At 34.1% G+C, this 24,935-nt stretch overlaps 1 protein-coding gene across 1 annotated transcript in view; it reads left to right on the top strand.

Annotated features, from left to right (window-relative positions):
• Positions 1-2,954: 2,954 nt before the first annotated feature.
• Positions 2,955-24,935, top strand: part of unk (RING finger protein unk) — a 163,919-nt gene continuing 141,938 nt past the window's right edge. The window contains exon 1 of the mRNA XM_081731386.1: positions 2,955-3,228. The gene's annotated coding sequence lies outside the window, so the exon portion shown is untranslated. The remainder of the gene's footprint in view (positions 3,229-24,935) is intronic.

Raw genomic sequence — 24,935 nt, forward strand, 5'->3', positions numbered from 1 at the left:
ACGAAGGATAACCATTTCTCCATGCTAAGATGAATCTTTATTGTTTGGAGCGTTTTCCCAGTTTATCACTGACATTATAATTAATTGCATATGTAATGTATTTGTTTATTACATACTGCATGCAAGAAGGAAGAAAACACTGACCATACATGAATTAGAAACTCCAACCGGAAGTAGGCTCAATGTTGCAGACGGTGCGAGATATTGAAAAAATAATCGAAAAATCTACCCTTTATGGCACCCCTTGCCGATTTTTATCAAGACGTCTTTCACTTGTGTCTGTGAAGGGACATGTACAGATGTTGTGAGGAATGACAAGGAGATTCATGTTCATATATGAATGATACGTTGTGCAGAGAGCGCAGATTCAGCTAGTATATACGAAAAATTCCACATATGCTGCAAATATCGAGAAAATTCCCGTTATCCCTTTCTGAGAAATAACGTAAAAAATTCCCACAAAATGGGATTTTTGCCACGGATTGGAATCACTGGTGAGAACTGTTCTTAAAATTGGTATTTTCTTCAACTATACTATTCAAAACATGTGCATAGATCACTTCCGTAAGGAGGGGCTGATGCGCGTAAGTACCTTTAATATAGTGATATCAAAAATTGATTCTGCTAATATACAGTCATAAAAAAATAACTTCAAGATTTCAACAAATTTGATATGCACTGAATTCTTTTTCTTTGGGGGGGGGGGCAGGGGCTGTTCCTTGTCAGCATAAGCATAAAAATAAACCGTCTGCGGGTGCGAGTAAGAACGTTAAGAAGGAACAGGTTACTCAAGGCTTATTTTCTAATTTTGTTGACCTACTTAGCCGAATTGTTAGCGCACGCAACTTCATAGTGTGTAGTCCCTGGTTCTACTCCCAACTGGAACAATAATGTTTTCCAATGTTGACCTGTCACCATGAAGGGCAGTGGTGGCTCAGTGCTAGAAATCTCCTCTCTAATGCGTGGGATCCCTTGGTTGATCACAGCACGCGCCAAGTTGGCCTTGTAGTGAATAACCACCATTCGTGGAAGGGACACATGGCTCAGTTGTAGAACGCTTATCTCTGTGCGTGGGATCCCTGGTTCATTCCCGGGCAATAAGTTTGTGTGGACAATATCATTCTCGTGGGTTTTGTTGGGTTCTCCCGTTTTCTCCCACTTTCTCATTCCACCAAATATTCCATTATAATTCACTTCCTTTAATCATCCCTTAGTCTAACGGACATAATCGTGGCACGTAAAACTCACAAATTTCATTTCATTTTTTTCAACCACCATTCATGTTTTCTCATTTCCTCCCAGTTCCTTCATTCCAACCTTTCGCTCATTAAATTACCATCCCCTTTAGCCTCCAAGGCATAATCATGGGTCGTATAACTGAAAGATTTGATTTCATTTTTACATTATCATGAGGCAACTGGAGAACTACGTGAATTAAGAAGTAGCAAACTCACTCAGAAATAATGACCCCTGAAAGCTGATACATTGAGTACATATAATCCAGTAGAACATGCTACATCTAGCGAGCCATAGATCTTCATGGATTGTAGCAGCAGTGAGTTTAGTACTTCTTGCCATCTGATAACTAATTTCATTCAGTATTTCAAACCTGTGTGATTATAAAGAAAACTAAAAAGATTGGCAATTGTTTGCCATCTGTCTTCCCTGCAATGCGGCTCACTTCTGTGTATTGAAATAAAATATTTAACGTGATGTCGTAATAGCACATGAAAGTCTGTCTGTCTATGCGGCGAACCTTTTCGGCCGGTTCACGCACAATCAGTGCATCGGCTTATTTTACACACACAAACGAACACACACACACACACACACACATATATATATATATATATATATATATATATATATATATATATATATATATATATATATATATATATATATATATATATATATATATATATATATATATATATATATATATATATATATATATATATATATATATATATATATATATATATATATATATATATATATATATGAGCGGCTCGAGGAAACATAAAGGTATGTCACAACTTTCGAGTAAACTGGGAAGGAAGGTTAACATTCCCATGCAGTTCGATGGAATGATACATACCAAACAAGTTTCCCCTGCCATCTGCAGCCGGTACATTTCCAAAATTAAATTACCTACATACTGCTCCATGGTTCAATTTCAATCCATTTCACGTAATAACTTAATTTCGTCGGCAGTGGCGCTTACCATTATGTTTGCCCAAACCACTAACTTGGGGTGGTCCTTAATTTTTTATTTCCGAGACTTTTTTTAAATCTCAGCTCCTAAAATGGTTCCATGTCAGACCAAAGTAGCCCAATAGAAAAATAACCTTAATTGAATATATTAAATCGTGCCCCAAGCGATCTCAAACTTGGAATGCATATATAGAATACAAATGACACTGGTACATAATGTAATTTGTTCCTATCCACGTAGATGTATTAAAAAATAGTAACGAAAACTGTTCCGATCCAAAATCCAATTTTATTCGGAATCCGGATTCCTTCGAAATCCAGATTATCCAAAATCCGGGAGGTAAACAGTTTAGTTTCAGAAAATGGAATTTCGGAATTTTTTGGCCATCCCTAATCTCTCTCTCTCTCTCTCTCTCTCTCTCAAGAGAGAATATTTCATATTTTATTTGACAGAAATTGATTTAGTTGTAAATTAATAATTGATTGTTGAACTATGTCATTCCCAGTTTAATTGATATCATAAAGGCAAAAAGATAGCAGTCATTTTATTATTTTTATTCTTCCTTTCCTTGCTACCATTCCTTTGCTTTTCCTTATCGTCCTTTTACAACTGACTGGCTTTCACGATGTCCTCGTTTTGTTTCCTACTTTCACCAAAAGATAGCAGCACTTGCCTAAGTTACCCTGTAGTGAATCGGCTGCTACGAGACGAGTTTGCTAGTGCATTGGGTACGGTCTAGGTCAGTTTGTTCTTCGCTCCGAAATTTTCCGATGTTTTACATAAGGACAATGCACGTATGTGTGTCAATTATATGGTGCGCAATCAACTACGAATTATCGATTTTAATATTTTGTTGCGAATGACATGTGAGGAAAAGAGTAATAATTCATGACAATGCGTTCTTTCTATCAGCTGTGACGATGTAAGAAAGTGTTAAGATTGCAATTTGGCAGGGGGAAAAATATATTGATAAAAGGCACTAGTGAATGGTCAAACCGCAATCGGCGATGGTAAGTCTTGTTCGTTTTTCTTTTTAGATATTTTCTTTTTTTCTTTCTTTGACATGAAATAACTAAATTATAAAAATATTTAAGTACTATATTTAAATAACAAAATTGTATCTTACTTTTTGATATTTAAGTACAATAAATTGACAGCATCTTGGATAGTTCAATTTATTATGCTCATGATGATAGCGCGTAACAGCGTGATTGTTATTTTCCAAGATTTTTCAATACTATAAGATTGCCAGCATATTTCGACAGCTAATATTTATATTTTTTCGCATGTAAAAAGTTTCTAACTTAAATTGCATAATGATAATGGTATAATAATCTTTGCTACGACGTATAGAGTGTGTCTTACTGAAATAGACACAAGTGACTCAGCTGATTGAGCGTGCTGCCATGTATCCCAAGGATTTGCAGTTGTCACTACTATTACACGTGTCTTTGGCATGAGAGAATCTGAGCGTTCCGCAAAGCAGTATCGATTAACTACGTAACAGAAAGTTCAGATTATATAGAAAAAAGAAGAAAAAACTCTTTACTGCCAAACAGAGAATTTTTATTAAAATATTTCGATTACATCGAAGGTTCAGAGTTTGGAATAAATTAGTGACAGTGTGCAATTTGTGTACGGGTTTGCCCCACACCCATCTGTGTGGTTCTTGACCTTTGTGTCTTTCGCGGATTGCGCATTTCTGGTTTGTGGCATAATCATGTAATATTTTTCGTTATATAACAACACTGACGCTTTTATTATATCACAAATATAAGGTGCTGTACTTGTTGACCTTCTTGTAGGTTTTTTTTCTTTCTTTTTAAAAATATAAATCTATCTAGACAGCCAGTAAAATAAATTTAAATGGATATGCAGATTTAGGGATTTCTTTCGCAACATAGACACAAAAAACAAAGCAAAGGACGTCATTGACCTTAGCATCATCTAGTTTCAGGATCGATGTTATTTTTCAGTAATATAACTATGCAGTGTCGTCATGGGCGGCGATTAGGGGGGGCAGTTGCCCCCCACTTTTTTGAAGCAACCCATTGATGTATATACCGTAGTTTCATTTGGAAATATAAAGTTTATGTATGTATTACTGTTTCATAAGAAAAATGGTGCTACGTAACATTTGCCGTTGCGTGAGTACATATTGGTTGTCCTCCCGTGAAGTTAAGAAAGCTACAGGAATTGCGTTTTAAGTGCGACGGAAAACAACCCAAAAATTAACCTATTGGAGCACAACAATTCGAGCATACTTTCAATCCAGAGATATAGAAGCCAAACCTGCTAAATCCATTTTCAGTTTTGTCAGGAAACGAAGTGATGTCCTTGTTTCAGAATTGTTTAACAATTTTCTTGTTTAGAGTCCCTACTTAATACAAATGAGTGAGACAAAATTCAAAAATGGATTTAGCAGGTTTTGCTTCTATACTCCCTTCTTACAAGGGCTCGATATGTTAGTTAGCCGCTTTGAAACTAATTGAGAGAACATTTCGCAAGCAAGCAAGCAAAAAAAAAAAAAAAAAAAAAAAAAAAAAAGAAAGAAAGAAAGAAAGTATTTCACAAGTTATTCTTTAATTGCACAAATATTGGCAATTCCAAAAATGTCTTATCTTCTTTCTAAAGTAAGGAATATTGATTAAAAAGAGGGTAATAAGAAACAACTTCTACCTTTTCCATTGTTTTGTAATGTAATATACGAGTGAAATGGTGTGTGTTTAGGGGTGTAACTGTATATACAATTAAATTTAGTGAATTCAACATAATTTTAGGTTTTAGGATTATTTTGTATAGCTGGAGTGTAGAGTGATTCTAAGTATTGTTGTCTTTTGATGTGTTCCAAGAAAGTGAAAACTGCACCTAGTGGCAACGAACATGTTTCGGGAAGCTGCAAAAGCAAATATTGCTTTAAATGTCGTAGCATATGCTTCTAGTATTTACTGTCTTTCATTTTCTAAGAGTAATAACATGCATTTAATAGCATGTGTGGAATTAAAAATTAAGTTGTTCAAGTATCCCCAGTTTCAGTATAGCATCTACAAAGCAAGACTCATTCATTACTATGATTAATATTATTATTTCTATTTATTTGGTTTTCAAATTTGTTATTAAATAATCTGATTACACAATTTTCCAGACAGAATTTTAAGATGTTCATGAGCAAGGAATCAAATCTCTTCTTACATTTTCGTTATTTCAGATTACAAACGTCTAGTACCTACTTGCGCTGGTTTTGTCAATTTACTTAATAAAATATGATATACGATATACAGTATTTTAACTTAAAAATATAGTATCCTGTTAGTTATACAACCTTTCGTGAAACAAAGTGTTAGAAACAACCAGGAAAACTAAGATTGATATAGAAATATTCAGATCATGTCTTGCCCCCCACTTTTAACGTCCAATCGCCGCCACTGAGTGTCGTATTTATTATTTTATTTGTGAGAAGGTATATTATACTTTACAAGAAATATTATTACAGAATTATTCTGTTATTAATGATTAGTTAATGAATGTATAAAGTGTATAAAATACAATTCCTGACCGTTGTCAAGGGTTCGAGCCACCGATTCCTCCACTACATACTCTGAATTTAATTTAGGTCTGTCACAAACGGGTTTGTTAAGTAGAGTTTACGTTCCGCCTTCCCTGTTTTGCAGAAAATGAATATACTTCTCACAGAACTAAATATTACTGAAACATTGACACTAGCTTATTATTATTATTATTATTATTATTATTATTATTATTATTATTATTATTATTATTATTATTATTATTATTATTATTATTATTATTATAAATACCCTTCGGATTTTCAAAAACATTTCACTCAAACCAGTTTTAAACGTTTACCTGTCCTTCAACAGGTAACTGTTTCTCTAAAATGTGATTTTAACAATTATCATGAAATATAAAATGAAAAAGTGTTGCGTGATACAATCTTCTCAAAGAAAAACCTGTAGTGGGTGACTGTCAATCCAGTCAATAAATTATGCATGAGATTTATTTTTCAATATGTTTTATATAAATATTTCTTACAATGTATACTTTTTTAAAAGAGAAATAACACCAGTATAAAATAGCTATTAAATTATATTTCTAATTAATTTCTGTGCTTTTAAGTGCTTCCTCACAAACACAATTATATCGTGGATTCAGTGTGGCTAGTTTTGTACGGAGCATTCTCCAGATTTCGGTAAAATTTTGGCAGTAGTACGGTTCAGATTATATACTGTGCTTTGATTTTACTAAAAATATTTCTTTTACAGATTTTTGGCCTTATTAAACTCTGATGGCGAGTTTTTAATCGATATTAAAGATCAAAATAAAAATATAAAAGACATTTAAATCAAAAGAGAAGTAATTTCTTCTATAATTCGTTTATTCGATTTCCTGTTGCAGTGTGTCCGTCAAGTTGACCGGGACACTTAGAGATGGCACACATTTGATCATATATACCATTTGTGCTGGAAAGTGCTCGAACTTCAACGTTTGTGCAATGAAAATAATTACGATATCAAAAAAAGAAATGTCCGGGTTAACTTGTCAAGTTGGCCAGCGCATTTACAATAACAAACATTCAAAGGTTTCTCTACGGCAATCATTTGTGCTAGTAACTACCCAATAATGAACTTTCGTCCTTAAAAACTGACTAAAACAAAGTGTCTGGGCCAACTTTAGAAAATGAAATATTTCAGTTTTACGTCCCACGTTATGCCGGCTAGGCTAAAGGATGAATGATGAGAAATGAATGAAAATGCTGAAATGAATAAAATGAGAGGAAACGGGAGACCCGAGAAAACTGACGAACACGGTGTTTGTCCACCACAAAACCCACGTGGCGCGAGCTGGGATCGAACCAGGGATCTCTCAAACGAGAGGTGAACGCTCTACCACTGAGCCACCGAGACCCCGTGGGCCAACTTGACGTCTAGTTGGCTGGGATATTTACAAAAGTAAGTACATTTAAAGGTTTCTCTATGGCAATCATCAGTGCTACGTTTGTGCTGAAAAGTATCCGAGTATGGAGTCTTTTCCGTTAAAATTGCCGCAGCTCCAGCACGCGAGCGGAACTTATTTTATAACTTCAACTTCAGGATTGACAGAATGCAAACGGTCACACGTGAATAAACAACAAACATATTTAGTTTCTCTTAATCTTTAGCTGCAGACAGATCCATGGGTTAGCAAGCATTCTAAATAATAGAGACGACTGAAGTCCGTCGGTTAATTTAGACTTACAAATGCCGAAAAAGAGATTGACCGACGGTCTCCCGAGTTACATAGTTCGACGAGTGTCTACGAAGTTACATCAGTTTTTGGAGACACATCACATTTATAGTAAATGCTAAAAACGTGACAAGTTTCTGCAACTTACGTCAGATCTTATGATGACTATTTTGTACTTTTTCACCAATGTTAACTTTCCATATACACCTTTTTGTGCACCCAACACTATAGCTGCGAGCGCACATAGACTTTAAGCATTTTTCCTTTTCGTACACATTTTTGGTTATATTTAAAAGAATAACACATTGATATTCAGTGCTTACGTCCTCATCACGTGTAAGGCCTGGTGACCATTTCTTAACAAACATCTCCAAAAATTTCTTTCATATCCTATTATTAATCACCCTTTTGATTTAGTCTCACTCTTGAAGTCTTTCCTACGATATCCAATGTTAATAGGAATTTTCCACTGAGAATATTCTATCATTGGGATTTAAGAATACACAAAACACACATATTAAACAGACGAAATAAATGAAACAGACATATATACAATATAAACAATTGGTAACTTGTCAATTAAGTAGGGGAGATCGGCCGTCCTTTTAAACATCCCATAGCATAATTAAATATGATTAACCAACAACAAGAATCACATAATATTCAATTAAAGAAAAGGAAAAAATACAACAGTAGGATGTACGGCTGTTACATCTCCCTCCCCCCTTAATTGAGGAAATTTGTTATCTATACAAATTTCCGTAGACAATATCGTTTTATTTAGGTTCACTCTTCCTTTCATATTTGATAATTTACCTTTTTAGTTTGAAATGGTGCAACATTAATGTTTGAAGCATCTCACTCAGTTATAGGCAGTACTTATTTTTTCGCATATGCACTGATATCCTTAACTCATTACGAGAACTAAATTCATTTATTATGAATAGTTTCATATATATCTGAGGCAATAATCGTCCATTTTTCAAACAAGACGTCATTGAGGCAAAATAATACAATAAGATCGATTGAAATACTACTAGCCACCAGTAGGTCACCAAAAATGGAATAACTATACCCGCGTATAATATCTTACACTGTTGGTTAGTTTCTTAATGTTTCTGTTACAATTGGGTAACTAGTATGCTCTAGGTCTAATCCAGGATTACTATATTATGAATACGTTTGTTTTGCAGTTACCTAGGTATATTAGTATGAAATATGTTGAACCTTTTTGCACAGTAATCATTTCGTACACCATACAATCCACATATAATTTCAAAATTCCTGTATTAACTAGAATTACATTGTATTAATGCTTTGTATCAACTACGATTCCTTTTACGGCTTAGAAGTAACGTATGACAATTCATTATATTTCAGCTTAAGGAATATACACTCACTCAATCGTACTGTGTTACAGCTTGGTGAATTGGCAAATTCTTTTGTAATTTAGCTTCGCAATATGATATAAATAGGTGACTATAATGGAAAGGTTCGATTTACAGTCAAACCAATAAGGTATAGAAACACATTATTCGTATTATTTTTTATCTAGCTAAGGAAAAGGTTGTCTCAATTGATTCCAAAACTACGTATTAGCTTGCAAGTAGAATAAACACAAATGTATATAAGCAATAGTTATAGAGAATCACATTAACTTAAACAACTTGCATAAACGAAGCTCTCAAAGATAGTTAAATTATATACCGTAGAATAAGATACTACCTCAAAATGCAATATCTTTAACAGTAAAAATCCATACTCATATCTGGAGGCAATTGGCAACAATAATTCCACTCTAAGTGCGTATACTGGAATAGAACTATTCTTGGATTGTTTCGATATCTTTGATGCTAGTGACTTGTTGTTCATTTACTTTCCTTTTACATTTAGAACAGCTTTTAACAAGCTTCGTACTTTAGAAACAATTTTTTCAAATACATTTTGGTGGAAAGAATAATATCTTTAAGTTAATTTTCAAATTTGATAAATCTGTAATATTCTGTTTCGATTTAAGTTAAAGAAATCAACAACCTTCTCGAGACTATTTTTGTTTCAAAACTTGTTCATTCTGAGCAACATTTGCAAATGATATTTAAGGTAAACAAGATAAGATTACAAGAATCAATTGTTCTTTACACAGTTTTAACAATCAAACTTTTCTAGTTCTAATATTTATGTTACTTTTGTATTATTAAACATCTTCTTTATCTAGGATACTAAACAATACCTTATACTCTACTGCAATCAACTGAACACAGCTTTTCTCTTATTGCAAGTCCGTCGATACTACTATAGTACCCGCACCGAGTCGTGAAGTTTGGGCTCTAAACCAATCACAGAAATATTTTGCTTGACCTCCGACACATCGGAAAACTTCGGTGCAATTCGTGGAGCCGCTTCCCGAGTGCACACATGGGGAATCTTCAAATAGCTGAAATTCACCAACAATGTTGCCAAACTTTGAAGAGAAGCATTTAAAAATTACCAATAATAACACTGTACAACCATAACCACTGTTACAATTATTCTAAAACGGTAACAATAACACGAATAGTAACAACGAAAATATAATGTAAAAAAAAAATTAATAAAACGGAACTTGGCGCCAATGCGACAACACTGTACTCTCGGGAGATGTCTTCCATGTAGCACGAGAGACGACTCTGACAAAATTTGATGGGCAGGGGTTGACGACCGGAACATACCCTCGCGTTCTATTGGATGGTGAAGTCGGTAGATCTACGTCAAGCTTCACGACTCGGCGCGAGTACTTAGGAGTACCTCATTTTGGCAAATTTCACTTATCCATTTTACCAACGTAATTATTTATTTGCCAAATATGTTATAATTTGTTTAATTAAGAAAGCTTATTTCACAAGGATAACAATTTCAGTTTTAAGCACCATGTGTTGCACCAATTCAAACGCTTGGTCGAGGTCAGTAAGATTTACATGTCAACATGTTTAATATTTTTCTTACAATCTTAATAAATCTATGCAAGATTGTCTTGGTTCTGCAGTTGGATTTCCCTCTTAACATTTTTTATGTAGAACACAAAAAATGGCGACTATACAAAATAGAAAGTTTTCATCTACTTAAAGTACTCAAAAGTCTCATTAAATCATTATTATTATTATATAATTTAAGCCTCTTAGTAGGCTTTTCGCTTCTTGCCTTCTCATTGAATTATGCAGTTCAATTCTTAGGACTGTATACTGACCAAGCCAAATGTGCCTAACTTTTTTGAACGGACTCCACGTATTATGTCATTATAAAATATTACTTTAAGTTAAAATAGATAAGAATTATATGATTCTTCCACTGGACTGAACTAATTGTTTTCAAGCATTAATATATTTATATTTTACTCCCTAAAATCTTGATAAAATTTCCATACGTGAAATGCTCTTCAATAAGAATTATTTGTAATAAACCTGGAATACTTGCAATTATCGCAAACAACATTTCAAATGAATATAGGAAATAGAAAGGAGTAATGTCGTATTGTATACTGATATGGCACAGTTTATCCATTGATATGCCGACACGTAATGTCAAGAACCTGAACTAAATAGACATAACTACATTCTAGAGCGCATTGCTCCACGACACGTTATTTCTCCATGTCTAGTCATTTATTACGTTTTAACTTTATTAACGTAATTTGTATCACAATTAGTGAAGTATTTGTCAAAGATTAGTCTACTACTTAAATTTCAAAGCTGAAGCGACAGTCTTACCGTCTTAGCTGGACAAAGGAGTGACTACTACATGTTTCGACAAATGATTTTGGACTGTGATTAAAGTAGATAATGTCGGCAAGAATTCCCATTATATTTAATATCCATTTTTTTTTCAAGTACCGCGACAGAAGTATCAAATACTCGTATCATCAGTGACATTTTTACTTATCCCCGGTGTTTTGTTTATTTCACTGAAGAGAATCAGATTTTATCACTGTTTCAATATCTTCTTGAATTTGCACGGACAATTAAGGCTATCAAGAATCGTAATTAAACTTTTATTTATTTATTATTTGGCTTAATCTAGTGATCATGCAAAAGGTTTATATGAAATTCAAGTAAAATAGCTTGTCTTGAATCTACATCTTATTGGCCACTTTAGTACCTATGCTTTGGTGTGCATTATGTCTTCCTTATTGTGTCGTTGTTTATAGGAAACCTTTTATTCAAGGCACGTTTATGTAGTTATGTATTTATTTATTTATTTAATCTCCTTTAAGTACCAGAATGTAATCAACTCTACTATATGAGAAGCAATTTCAGTTTTACTAATTGAGAGTTAGGATTTTTAATTTGATAGGGCCTATAGATATGTAAGAGATCTACATGTCTGTAACCAAATTGAAGGCAGTATCATAATACATTATCTGGCCTAGACGTATCCACTGCAAACAGAACGGCGATTTCCTTTTTACTGTTATCAGTAGTTTTAATTTGCCAATTAAATACTCTGTTAAGTGATTGATAAGGTGAGGAAAGAATATGTTATTCTTTTCTTGTGATAATGTGCCGGTTAAGTAGCATCGGTAATGACGAACGCTGTCGCGAAACTATATTGCAAACTACAACTGCAATACATATCTACATATCTTAACAATGTGGACCTTAATAGAATACAGTTTTCGCTTTGGGCCGTAATGCTGTCTTTTTTTTTTTTTTTTTTTGGTATGAATAACCATAACAATGGCACAAATGTAAACTTCGTTGGATTTGTCTCTTATTTAGGAAAATGGGTAATTAGAGATGTTTTCCATTAATCGGACCTTAGTTTCCCGAATTTTGCTCATTCAATGTCTAAATAGAAGGCACCGTGCTATAGGTCTATAATTTATATTATAGACTATAGTACTTTATTTATTATATTATTAGTACACGTTATTTATTTTTGAGAGCCTTTCAGATTCATTAATTGAAATGTAAGATCAAGAATTTACATTACTACTAAATGATTTTGCTTTTAAAGGCTTCTTTGTGTTACTAGAAAGCCAGATCTAGCGTCTGCCTTGGAAGTTAATACAAACATTCCTGCTGTAAAATATTTTAAGATATGTATCTAAAGCTGACTCAAACTGGACTCTTTTGTCTTTGCAATCAAGACCTTACTTTTGAATCGTATTAATAATATAATTTCTCTGAGTATTAAGGAATTAATTTTCGTTGAACATAAAGGCTACAAATTCGATTTTATTTTGAAGACGTCGGACAATCAAATATTAATTTAAGAACGTAAGAACAGGGGTTCAAAACTAACCTTCGCTAGAAACACAACAAATATACACATTGGTATTTATTATAACTTAAATTGAAATCTTTTATTGGTCGGCTTGAGTGCATGATCAAAATCTGGTAATCGAACTGAGGGACGTTTAAGGTAATGAATTATTTATAGTCTCCAAACTGTTTAATTACTTTTAGCACGTTTACTAGTGAAAACCATATAGGAACATAAGGTTCGTTTACAGTCTAAATCACAAGACTATACTTTATCGACACCTGACGCTCCAGATCCTCATCTACAGGGGAAGGAAGAATATTCCATACATTGGCACATGTTTCAGTTGTATCCTGATTTAATAATTATTGATCTTGACTTTAATTTTTTGTTAATAAGTGTGTGACAACTTTCATAAACGGTATATTATTATTTATCCCTCGTTCATGTTTGGAATCTATGACAGTTCGTCTTCTGCCCTCGTAATACAACTTATCGCCTAACAGATAGTGGAATTTTAAGTTACTAAAATATTCCTGGCATTTTTTGATTATTTATCTCTGAGAAGTGACTGTTCTGTCTTAAGTATTAAGTCTAATAAGGAAGCTTATTTACTGGATTCGTTGGGTTGTCAGATTATCTTTGCAAAACCCCAAAAACATTTTGAAGGGACATTATTTTAGTCTTCTCAACACACCAAGGCCAAGGGTTGAAGAATTAACGTATTTTAAGATGTATTTGTAGTTTAGGACAATGACACTGATAATTATTTGCTCCAGTGACCCAATTTCCTAAAATACTCTTTTTTTAAAATATGATTTTCCTTTCTTTTTCTTCTTGTTAAATATACCAGTTAATAAATTCCCTGTGACCTAACGGGCACTGCTTTCTGGCAACTTGACGAGGACTAGCTCAGGAGAGTAATGCTCCCGGAAGTAGGAACGAAAAACACAGTTCTGATTGGTTGGCGTTATCTATGTCTTGCCACGTTGCATTCAAATAGCAGAATTCAGACGAATGTTGTTGTCGGCCCTCGTGGGCGAGTGGGCTAGCGCTATATGCTAGTAGCGAAAATCTATTTTGGCGTGAGTTCAAACCCGGCCCCAGGGAAGTTTTTTTTACATTTTTATAACACTTTTTAAATTAAAATAATACGAAAATAATACTCAAAAATGTGATTTACTTACTTTTGTGCAGATAAGTACTAGTAGTAGTAGGAACGGGTTAGAAGCCCCGCAGGGCTCGTTTTGTTGCCCTTGTACTCCATGATATAGGGCTCGTTTTGTTCCCCTTGTACTCCATGATATAGATTTTGTGACCAACTTAAAACAAATGGCTAGGATAGCGCGTAAAACAGCTGGCTAGAGTAGCGTGCGAAAAAACGTACTTCCGGGAGTATTACTCTCCCGAGCGGGTCGTACTTGACGATAGTTTCTTTTTCTTTCTTTCTTTTTCTAAATACATATAACTCAATGTTTGTCTACAACGCGACTGTGTACGGACGGAAAGATGGGAGAGTGTCAGAGAATATCTGTGAATTCCCCTGATCTCACTTCGAATTTTTTTCTCTTTAACAATAAAAGTGGGGTTACAAACTATGAGGGAAGAAGAAAGGATAAGGGAAATTTAAAGACAGGTTGCTATGTAAAAAAGAACTGTCTTCCTAACAAACTTCGAGTTTTCGAATTTATCTTCACCTGTCGACAGCCTGTACTAATATATGCTATCTTTACTCATATATGCTTAAATAATAGCAATCACGCTTCGAATGGACACTACTGCATTGTCAACTCTACTGAATTTAAGTTATTTTGTGCATCTTATTGGATCAAAAGATCCAATATATTTCAGGCAGAAATTTTCTTGTAGGTCTTATATCTGGAGAACTACATACAGTGTAGCCAAACCAAACCTACCACTTAACTCAGTATGATGTGCTTTTTCCGCAAAAAATATGAAATCTCGATTTAGGGTCCATTCAAAATTTTTGTGGTCCCTCATCCAAAAATCCAATATATTTCATTCAATCAAATATGTTCTTGTACGCCCTATATTTCGAGAACTACATATAGTGCAGCCAAACCATAACTACCATTTAACTCAGTATAATGTCTTTATTCCGTAAAAAATACAAAATCTCGATTTAGGGGCCATTTAAAATTTTGTGGCCTCTGATCCAAAAAATCCAATATATTTCATTCAACCAAACGTTTTCTTGTACGTCTTGTATCTGGAGAACTGCATATAATGTATCCAAACCAAAACTACCACTTAACTCAGTTTGATGTGCTTATTCTGTAAAATATACGGAAACTCTATTTATCTAGAGGCCGTTCAAAAATTTTGTGGCTCCTGACACAACCTCTAATTATTTGCTAAGATCGCAATTTTTTATCCATTTTTTGAATCATTCCTAAAATCCTTGTATTTGTTTACGTGACAACAAAATGCATTTACTTCACAAATAATGAACTATCTATGCATTCATGTTTAATGAACTTCTTTCTATAACAAAATTCACAAACGTTTCAAATTCTCCCTTGACGGAAGAAATTGTCTGTACGTGTTTTCAACCTTCTCTTTGGCGAGACTGTCCAGCAGTTGAGGTACTAATCTACTGTACCTACACTTTGAAACAATTTTCCGAATTATTTACCAATTTTCCTTTTATTTTAAAATAATTAGGACACTGTATTTCCCTCCTGCATGGAATCACCATGCCCCGAGGTGGCCGTAGCCTTTCCGGCTCCTTTACTCTACTTGGCAATGGCTTCCCATTTTCGACGGAATCTGACGCCACTTTTACCTCAAGTCTTCTTGCAAACTCCTTACTATCGGACGATACTATGCCTTCGGCCTCACAGATCCCGTTTTCCCCGTAAGTCTCCCTCCCGACTCACTATTCTCGGGGACACTATCTTGTCCCCTTTTTCTTCTCTAGGTATACCTATCTCTTAACTTACTGAGGGTTCTCTGTTCCCTCCTCCTTAGTTGTCTCTCGCCAAACAACTACCGTACTCACTTCTACCTGGCTACATTTCATGACGAGATCATTAAAGGGTTCTTTCCTTCGACTTACGGTTCTATCTCTCCGTCTAGTCACGGAAGTGATTACCAAGGGTTTCTACCCTTCCGACTCGTGGGCCTATTCCCGAGTCAACCTGGGATTCATCTACAGAAGACAACGTGCAACAACGAACACTTACATTATTGCAACAGCGCCGAGAACTATTTACACATATCTAATTGTTAATAATGTTTGTAGCAAATGAGCATCATGAATTAATTTCTAATGTAGGGCCTTGCCTTTTTGCCCTTTCAAGTAATGCAAACAATTTAATATTTTAATTTTGAATTTTTACTTTTCATTGTTTCTCATCTTTAGAAGAGTTATTTCTCTCATACTCAGTTGGCAACACTTTTGCCCTTCCTGCTGACAAACATAATAGCCGAGGGATTGGCTGTAGTGATAAATATATTTTTAAAAGTATCTAACTTTTCCCATGTCTGTTGCTACACAACTAATATCTTTAACTTAGCTCGGCCCTTTATTCTAATTTTACACATTTAAAGGATTTCAATCTTACTGCTCCTCAATCCTGACTAGCTTTGCGAACTATTATAAATTGCCCTTTCAATATTGTTCTTTAATCAGAAACAAAACGTTATTTCCCCTATATAAGGCATAAATTGTATGGGTTAAAAAACAATCTACCAATTTGTACACAATATGTGATACAATTTTTTCCTGACCAATTTATACACAATCCGTGTTACAAAATGACTTCTGTTCTTTCACCTGTGCATTAATACCCGGGGAGGTGAAATACAGTTCAATCTTACGGGGACACTCAAAAAGGTTTCTTTCTAATTATAAATTGAAAAAGATTGTACTCACATAACTGTCTGCTGTAGAAAGATGCACTATGATTCTCTCCGTGGCAGGGCGCTGAGATGTTAGTCCTAGGAATTTCCTTTCACACAAGAGAACTTGGTTGTGAAAATCAAAACACTAACCACTGTCCAGTCTATTATTTCGATGTGCTATAACAACTCACAAGGTGGGAGTTACTGCCCGCTGCTGCGTGTGTCTCGTGCATCCCATACTGTCCTTCAATTTGTAACAGTTCAGCATCCGATGTTCAACTATTCAATGGGCTTCCTGTTTCTGTACTTGCTTGATCCTCCGCTCGGATCTGAACCACTGGACTCCTGCATTTACACCACAGGACTCCCATCTGGATCTTTTCAGAACTGTCCGAATACTTCATAACAACCTCACAAGTTGTCCAGTGGACTATCACATAGGCGACACAACAGGTTAATCTGCAGGCGACTCCACGGGCCACCCCACACCTGACACCATTTTTGATCTGTCGCAGCTCCAGTACGGGAGCAGAAGTATTTTATAACTTCAACTTCAGGATCAACAGTATGCGAGCGGTCACACGTGAATAAACAACAAACATATTAAGTCTCTTAATCTTTAGCTGCAGACAGATCCATGAGGTAGCAAGTAGTTTAAATAATATAGACGAATTATCTTGCCCAGTTTATTGTAGAATGAAATTTCAAAAAAAGTAAGTTACAGTTGAAGTCCGTCGGTTAATTTAGACTTACAAATGCCGAAAAAGAGATTGCCCGACGGACTCCCGAGTTACATAGTTCGACGAGTGTCTACGAAGTTACATAAGTTTTTGGAGACACATCACATTTATAGTAAATGCTAAAAACGTGACAAGTTTTGCAACTTACGTCAGATCTTATGACTATTTTGTACTTTGGTCACCAATGTTAACTTTCAATATACACCTTTTTGTGCACCCAACACTATAGCTGCGTGCTCACATAGACTCTAAGCATTTTCCCTTTTCGTACATACTTTTTGTTATATGTTTAAAAAATGACACACTGATATTCAGTGCTTACGTCCTCATCACGTGTAAGACCTGGTGACCATTTCTTAACAAACATCACCAAAAGTCTCTTTCATATCCTGTTCTGAATTGCCCCTTTGACTTTGTCTCACTCTTGAAGTCTCTCCTACGTAATATTTTCCATAAGTAGAAGCTTTGCTTTGTTATAGTTAAATATAAACTAATTATTTGCTGAGCAAAACTATATATTTTCATTAAAATTCAACACGTGTTACAGTTTCGCCAACTAACTCTTTGGCTTCATCAGACAATACGGTATCCAATGTTAATAGGAATTTTCCATTGAGAATATTATATAATTGGGATTTAAGAATACACAAAACACACATATTAAACAGACGAAATAAACGAAACAGACATATACACTGTATACAATATAAACAATTGGTAACTTCTCAATTAAGAAGGGGAGATCGGCCGTCCTTTTAAACATTCCATAGCATAATTAAATATATTAGCATAGCATATATGATTAACAAACAACAAGAATCACATAATATTCAATTAAAGAAAAGAGAAAGAAAAATACAACAGTAGGATATACGGTTGTTACAAAATTAACGCCGTTATAATGAAATAAAATGTCCGAGACACCTTGACTTCAAGTCGGTCGGGATATTTACGATTCAAAAGATTCTTTAATGCATTCGTTTATGTTACATTTGTGCTGATAAGTGCCTAATAATGAACTTTCCACATAAAAACTAACGCAATTATAATAAAATAAAATGTCCGGTCCAGCATGACGTCAAGTTGACCGGGACATTTACAAGAACAATCTATCTATTAAAATGCTACAATAGCAATTTAGAGCGACCAAGCTCCAACCTATAACTTTGGCTTTTAAATCTTTCATTTACGGTTATGTGTGATTTTGCGTTTAACAGAGACAAACATTTTAAGTATTTGTACTTTAAATAGTCTAAATTAGTTAACTATATCTTTTTTCATAAAGTTTATGATATAAAATTATTGTTCAAGGCCTTTGTATTTTAATAAGCCTTCTGTAAAATCAATGCATGTGAATTGTGCTTCCATCTTCCGAGTTCTTTTAAACTATGTTTATATGTTTGTGGTCAATCCTTTCGACAATGAGATCTCGGAAACTACAGGCTCTAGAAAGATGACGTTTTCACTGATCGATTGGAAATTTTGCGTAGATTGTCCAGTTCTGATTAAATATTTAAAAAAAACATGGCCATTATTTCTTTACTACTTTTTTAGGGTACACTGGAAGCGTTGAAATTAAAAAAAAACTAAAGCATCATATTCTGTGCGTTATACATTTCAACACCACAATGTTGTATATTGGGGTTGTATATGTCTCAGGCGTTTGTTACATGGCCAAATAATAGTGAAAAAGGAAGGATAATCATTTCTCGAGTCTAAGATAAATCTTTATTTTTTGAGTGTTTTGCCCAATGAACACCATATATAACTCACATTATAATTAATTGTATATGTAATGTATTTGCTTATTACATACTGCATGCAAGAAGAAAGAAAACACTGGTCATACATGAATTAGAAACTCCAACCGGAAATAGGCTCAAATCTTGCAAACGGTGCGAGATATTGAGAAAAAAAAATAATCGAAAAAAAATCCCCTTTATGATACCCCTTGCCGATTATTTTAAAATCAAGACGTCTTTCACTTGTGTCTGTAAAGAGTTGAGTTGAGTTTGGGTTTAACGTCCCGTTTAGCAGAGAGGCTATATGAGACGTGGACCTACTGATTAACATGGAATCCGAACCACTTGAGCTCCCGCCGGGAATCGAACCCGGATCTCCCATGTCCGTAAAGGGACATGTACATATGTTGTGAGGAATGAGAAGGAGATTTATGCTCATATGCGAATGATGCGCTGTGTAGAGAGCGCAGGTTCAGCTAGTTTATATATTAAAATGCTAGGTTTATATGTTTGTGGATGTTTATATGATCGTGGCCAATCCTTTTGACAGTGAGTTATCGGGAACCATAGGCTCTACAAAGATGCCGCTTTCACTGATCGATTGCAAATTTTGTGTAGATTGTTCAGTTCAAATTGAATATTTAAAAATGGCCGTTGTTGAAATTTTAAAAAAGTAAAGCATCATACATTACGAGTTATACGGTACATTCAAACATCACATAATTGTATACAGGAGTAGTATATCTCTCAGGCGTTTGTTTCATGGCCAAATAATAATGAAGAACGAAGGATAACCGTTTCTCCAGTTTAAGATGATACTTTATTGTTTGGAGTGTTTTGCCCAATGAACATCATATATCACTGACATTGTAATTAACTGTTTGTGAAATGTATTTGCTTATTACATACTGCATGCAAGAAGAAAGAAAACACTGATCATACATGAATTAGAAACTCCAACCGGAAGTAGGCTCAAATCTTTCAAACGGTGCGAGATATTGAAAAAAATAATCGAAAAATCTCCGCTTTATGGTACCCTTTTACCGATTTTTATCAAGACGTCTTTCGCTTATGTCTATAAAGGGACAAGTACAGATATGAAGAATGACCGATGATGCTCTGTATATGAGAGCGCAGATTCAGCTAGTATACATTTGAAAATTTCTCTTAAGGATTTCGTTTGTGGTACGTTCGTGTACGTAAAAGCCCAATAATGAAATCTTGCCGTTAAAATTAACGCAGTTATTTAGAACAAGAGAAGGTGTGATGCTAGTCGGAAGGTTTCGAAAAAGGTGCCGATTTGAATTTTTTCAGTGCCAATCGTTTATGTTCTAATACATACGTATGCCTAGTAGGATCACGCAAGTGGGTCGTTAAAATATTATAATATTAATATACTGTATCTGTTCGTCAGTTACTCCTCACGATAATTCTTAAACAGATGAGTTTTGCTTTTTATTTTTTTTCTCGTGATATATAGCTAGAGCAATTATCTCGCCCGAGTTCGTTAATGGACAATTCGTTAAAACTTTAACAAGTAATGGCAACGTACGTTTGCCCTTAATGCGCACGATAACTTAAGAAAAGAAGATAACTTTTGAATTCTGTCTTTGCAATACATAGCTAGAACAGTTAATATATCTCGGCTGAGATCGTTAACAGTTGATCTGCTAATATACTAAATGGAGAACGGTGGCTTATTACATCCATTCGTTGCGCCACATGATAACTCTTGAACGAAAGTGGATTTTTGAATTCTGATTGTAAAGCAATTATCTCGATCGAGTTCGTTATCGGAATCAATTAGTTAATAACTTAACGGGTAACGGTAACCGTCCGTTGCTCCACACGTTAACTTCTGAACGAAAGCTAATTTGTAATTATGTTTCTTTTAACAAAGGTAGTAAAAGTTACATAAATTAGCGTTAGATGGCAGCAAACGTCCTTAGCGGTTGACATCTATCGGAAGAAATGAAAACTTCTAGCTCGTGATCCTGTTTACTGCCTACCAAAGTTTATATTTATCTGTAATATGAAATAAATGTTATGAAATACAGTTTCTTTTGTTTGTTGACTGCTTAAACTTTTTGCTTAAACAGTTTCTTTTTTTTGTTTGTTGCATATTGATTAAGTAATTAAAAGATAAAAACAGCTTAATATTTTGCAGCATTGTTATCTTAACATCACTATTTCTAATCATTTCGTAAAAATTATAGGGCCTTGTGCAGTCATTCTGACGCGTGCTTAGTGCCATACTAAAGAGTTAGACTAACATATGTTTCCTGCAGTAGTCAGGCTTTTAAGTGACGCTAATCAAACTTCAAAACGACTCTGCATAATGCTTCTTGTAGATGATCAAAGAAAGCTTGAACAGCACCATTCAATACCTCAAATTTACATGTTCAGAGGAGTATTGTTCAAGATACTTGAACAAGAGTCTCGCATGGTTTTGAAACATCTTTTACACGATCATAGAGGTATTGAATCATATGTACTTGTTGATAGGTGGCAGTCCAAAACAAGTGACTGAAATTATGAAAATAAATGAAAGCGGAACTGCGTACTGACTTAGTTCAGACCTGCGCATGAATAACTATAATATTAGCATGTCTTTCCTAACTTTCTCCAGGCATTTGGAATTTAATAGATTTCTGGTATATTAAATCATTTAAAAAACAGCTCAATTGATTTTGTAGCAACCCCCTTCGAATTTTCATTAAGTATTTTGCCCCTTTTACATTAAATACGGGTTAGGTTAGCTTAAGTTAAAAGAGTAAAGTGCTGCTTAGATATAAAATCCCTGTACTAAGCTTTTTAAGAATCTGACTCTTCAAATGGCGTACTGATGGCAGAATCACACTCAAAAAGAAAAAAATCGAACTGTTTCTCAAAATTGTATCACGAGGCAATGTCTGCCTTTTGATATCATTTATGCTGTGGCATTGAAGACTATTTAAAAGAAAAAAACTGAAAAAACAGGAAATTAAACGAAGCAGTGATATATTTTTTTTTCAACCACTGGACTTACTGTCCATATCTGCATCAGACTTTCTTCACAAACCTATCTTATATTTGGTACTGCTTAAGAATAACCCGTCATACAAATAGTAATTTTACTGTTAAAATGTATTTGCGCGTATGAAAGAGGATTGTTTGGGATAATAATTTCCACTGTCAGAACTTGCCTGTATAATGTAGGAAACCAGTATTTTATGTTTACAAGTTTAATGTTACCAGGATCAAATCATTACAAGGGCTATAGTTGGGTTCAAATAAGTGAATATGATGTCAAGAGTTTGTTGCACTATTCTTATTCTTATGTTTCTTGCACTAACAGCTCCGTCGATGACGCGCCAGTTCCCAGCGGACGTACTCTCGCGTGGGTACCTTTCTATGTTCCTGCCCTGACACTGTTAAATAGTATTCTCGATTTTAGTGTTTTTTTTTTGTTTTTTTTTTTTTTTCGCTTTCGCAAATGTGGCATATGTCTGGATGCGCATTTGTACCTTACAGGAAAGTCCTCGTAGAATTTACCTGCACGCATGAAAGCAACTCCTACCTTAAGAAGTAACTTCTAAAATACTACGTGTGAATTCCGTAATAAAATAATTGCATATTTGATAATAGGATAACATGTAATCATTTCCAGGATACATCAGTTTATTAGCATATTATCAATCTGTATGCAATTATTATTTTTTTATTATCCCAGATTAATAACAGTACAAAGCGTCTTATTAAAGCAAGAAAAGTCAAATATATTTTTTTTATGTGATGGACTCTTCTTTCTTAATCTACACCCGATATTCATGTGTATTAAATTCTCAATACTTATACCTATCATTGCCTCAAAATCTAACAATAGTTATGGGCATGCAAGCACTGTAACTACATAAATCGTGTATATTATCAACAAAATGCTAACAATATCTTCCAGCCCAAATATTAGCTTTTCTTTATTATTATAAGCACACTTTGAACATCAGATAATTATCAAAAGAGTAATAAAATATTTATTCAACAACTGCCGCTCACTCACGACGCCATCATAGTTGTTTTGTGTTTTCCTGCACTCAATTCGAGTGCTGATTGGCTATTGAATGCTCTTGAATTGGATTGTTTAGATCAGGACCGAAACAAAATCTCTTGAATGAAATTATTGAATTCAAGGCAAAAATGACGTCAGTGCTGACGTCTTTTTCATCAAATAATCTTGAATGGTCTTGACAAGACTCTTGTTCAAGTTTCCTTGGATCGTCTACAAGCAGTATAAGGCCCATACTGTTTAGAAAATTTAAAATGGCAATAAGATAGAACAAGAACTATTGAGATAAATCAATGTCTGTACAAACCGACGGTCGTAACTGATAGATATCAGTGAATTTGTCCCGCACACTCAGAGCACTAAGAATAAGATGTGTCTTTAGTTACTGGATTGTTTGTGCACCAGTCCCATCGTTCGTGCGTTATTAGCTTCAGAGATATTAGCAGGATTAAAAACTGGATAGAATTTTTTATTTCCCAATTCTATATATAATAGTAGGAATGTAGTTCATTAAAAAATTACAATCAGTTAAAGGAGTAGAAATTAAGTAACGTATTGTGATGTCGAAAGAAGATGCGTGAACTTGGTTTCCCATCTTGGAACACAATCGATGGAATTAGTGCTATTGGTTAGTGTATTATTTGTTCACAAAACCCGATCGTTTGTGCTTATTAGTTCCAGAGATATAAGAAAAAATGGTAGGGGTCCAAGTTCATATTCCCCCCGACTCCAAGCACAAACGATGAAAATAGTGTCGTTCGTTAGTGCATCGTTTGTGCTTGTTTCTGCACTAAATCTCATCGTTTGTACTTCAACAGTTAGAGTCGAAAACTGAAAGTAGATTTAATGTGAAGCACAAACAATTGGATTAGTATTATCGGCTAGCGCATAGTTGTTTGTGCACATTACTCCATCATTTGTTTTATTAGTTCCGAATTTGAAAAAAAAAAAAAAAAACTCTTGTAGAAGACTTAGTCCTTCCGGCCCGTCGACTTGAGAAATATTTCTTCCGTTGCACTCGTAAAATTTTTCTGTGATCTACAAAATTTTCAGTAATGAAAATTTAAAGTATGTTCAAACTAAAATCTCTAAACGAAAATTTTCAAATAGAGCAAACAATTTTCAAACTAAAACATTTAGTCAAAAAATTTAAGTTTTAATTAGAGCAAAAATATTTAAACTTGAAAAATTTTAAACATATATGTTTGGGATAATGCAACCGATAGCAAATCTATATTTATTAATCAAAAACAGACCATCCATAGCATTGCAAACTTACATTACATTACAAGCTGTAAATCATACTTTAAAAAGTTAAAGATATTAACAGTTTCATTTATTTATATATATGAAGCATCTGTTTCCAGTCTAACGCAAAATGAAGATGAAGCGAAAGATCATCATTACAATACTAGAGATCAACACAAAAAGTCATACTTTACTAGATTATCACAACAGGGCCCCAGACATATGGAAAATAAAATATTCAATGCTAACCCAATCACATAAAATGGAAAAAAACTTAAATAAATTTAAACAAAATTTAAAAACGTATCTAATAGAGAAAGAATTTTATAGTGTTAAAGAATATCTAGAAATATATGTATAACAATATAAAATATTTTATCTATATGTATAATGACTTCTGTAAATTATATTATGTTTGTTTTGTAATCTAACATGAAAACTATGTATATGTGAAATGAACTCTCCAAATACCATGTATTGGTTAGATTGATTAAATAAATGAAATGAAATGAAAACGTGTAAAATGTGGTCAAACATTTTAAAACAAATTTTCAAATGCTTTTTAAATTTTTGATTTTAAATTTGATACTGAT

This window comes from Thermobia domestica, chromosome 11 (assembly GCF_964235325.1).
Source record: "Thermobia domestica chromosome 11, izTheDome1.hap1.1, whole genome shotgun sequence".
Taxonomy (NCBI): Eukaryota; Metazoa; Arthropoda; class Insecta; order Zygentoma; family Lepismatidae; genus Thermobia; species Thermobia domestica.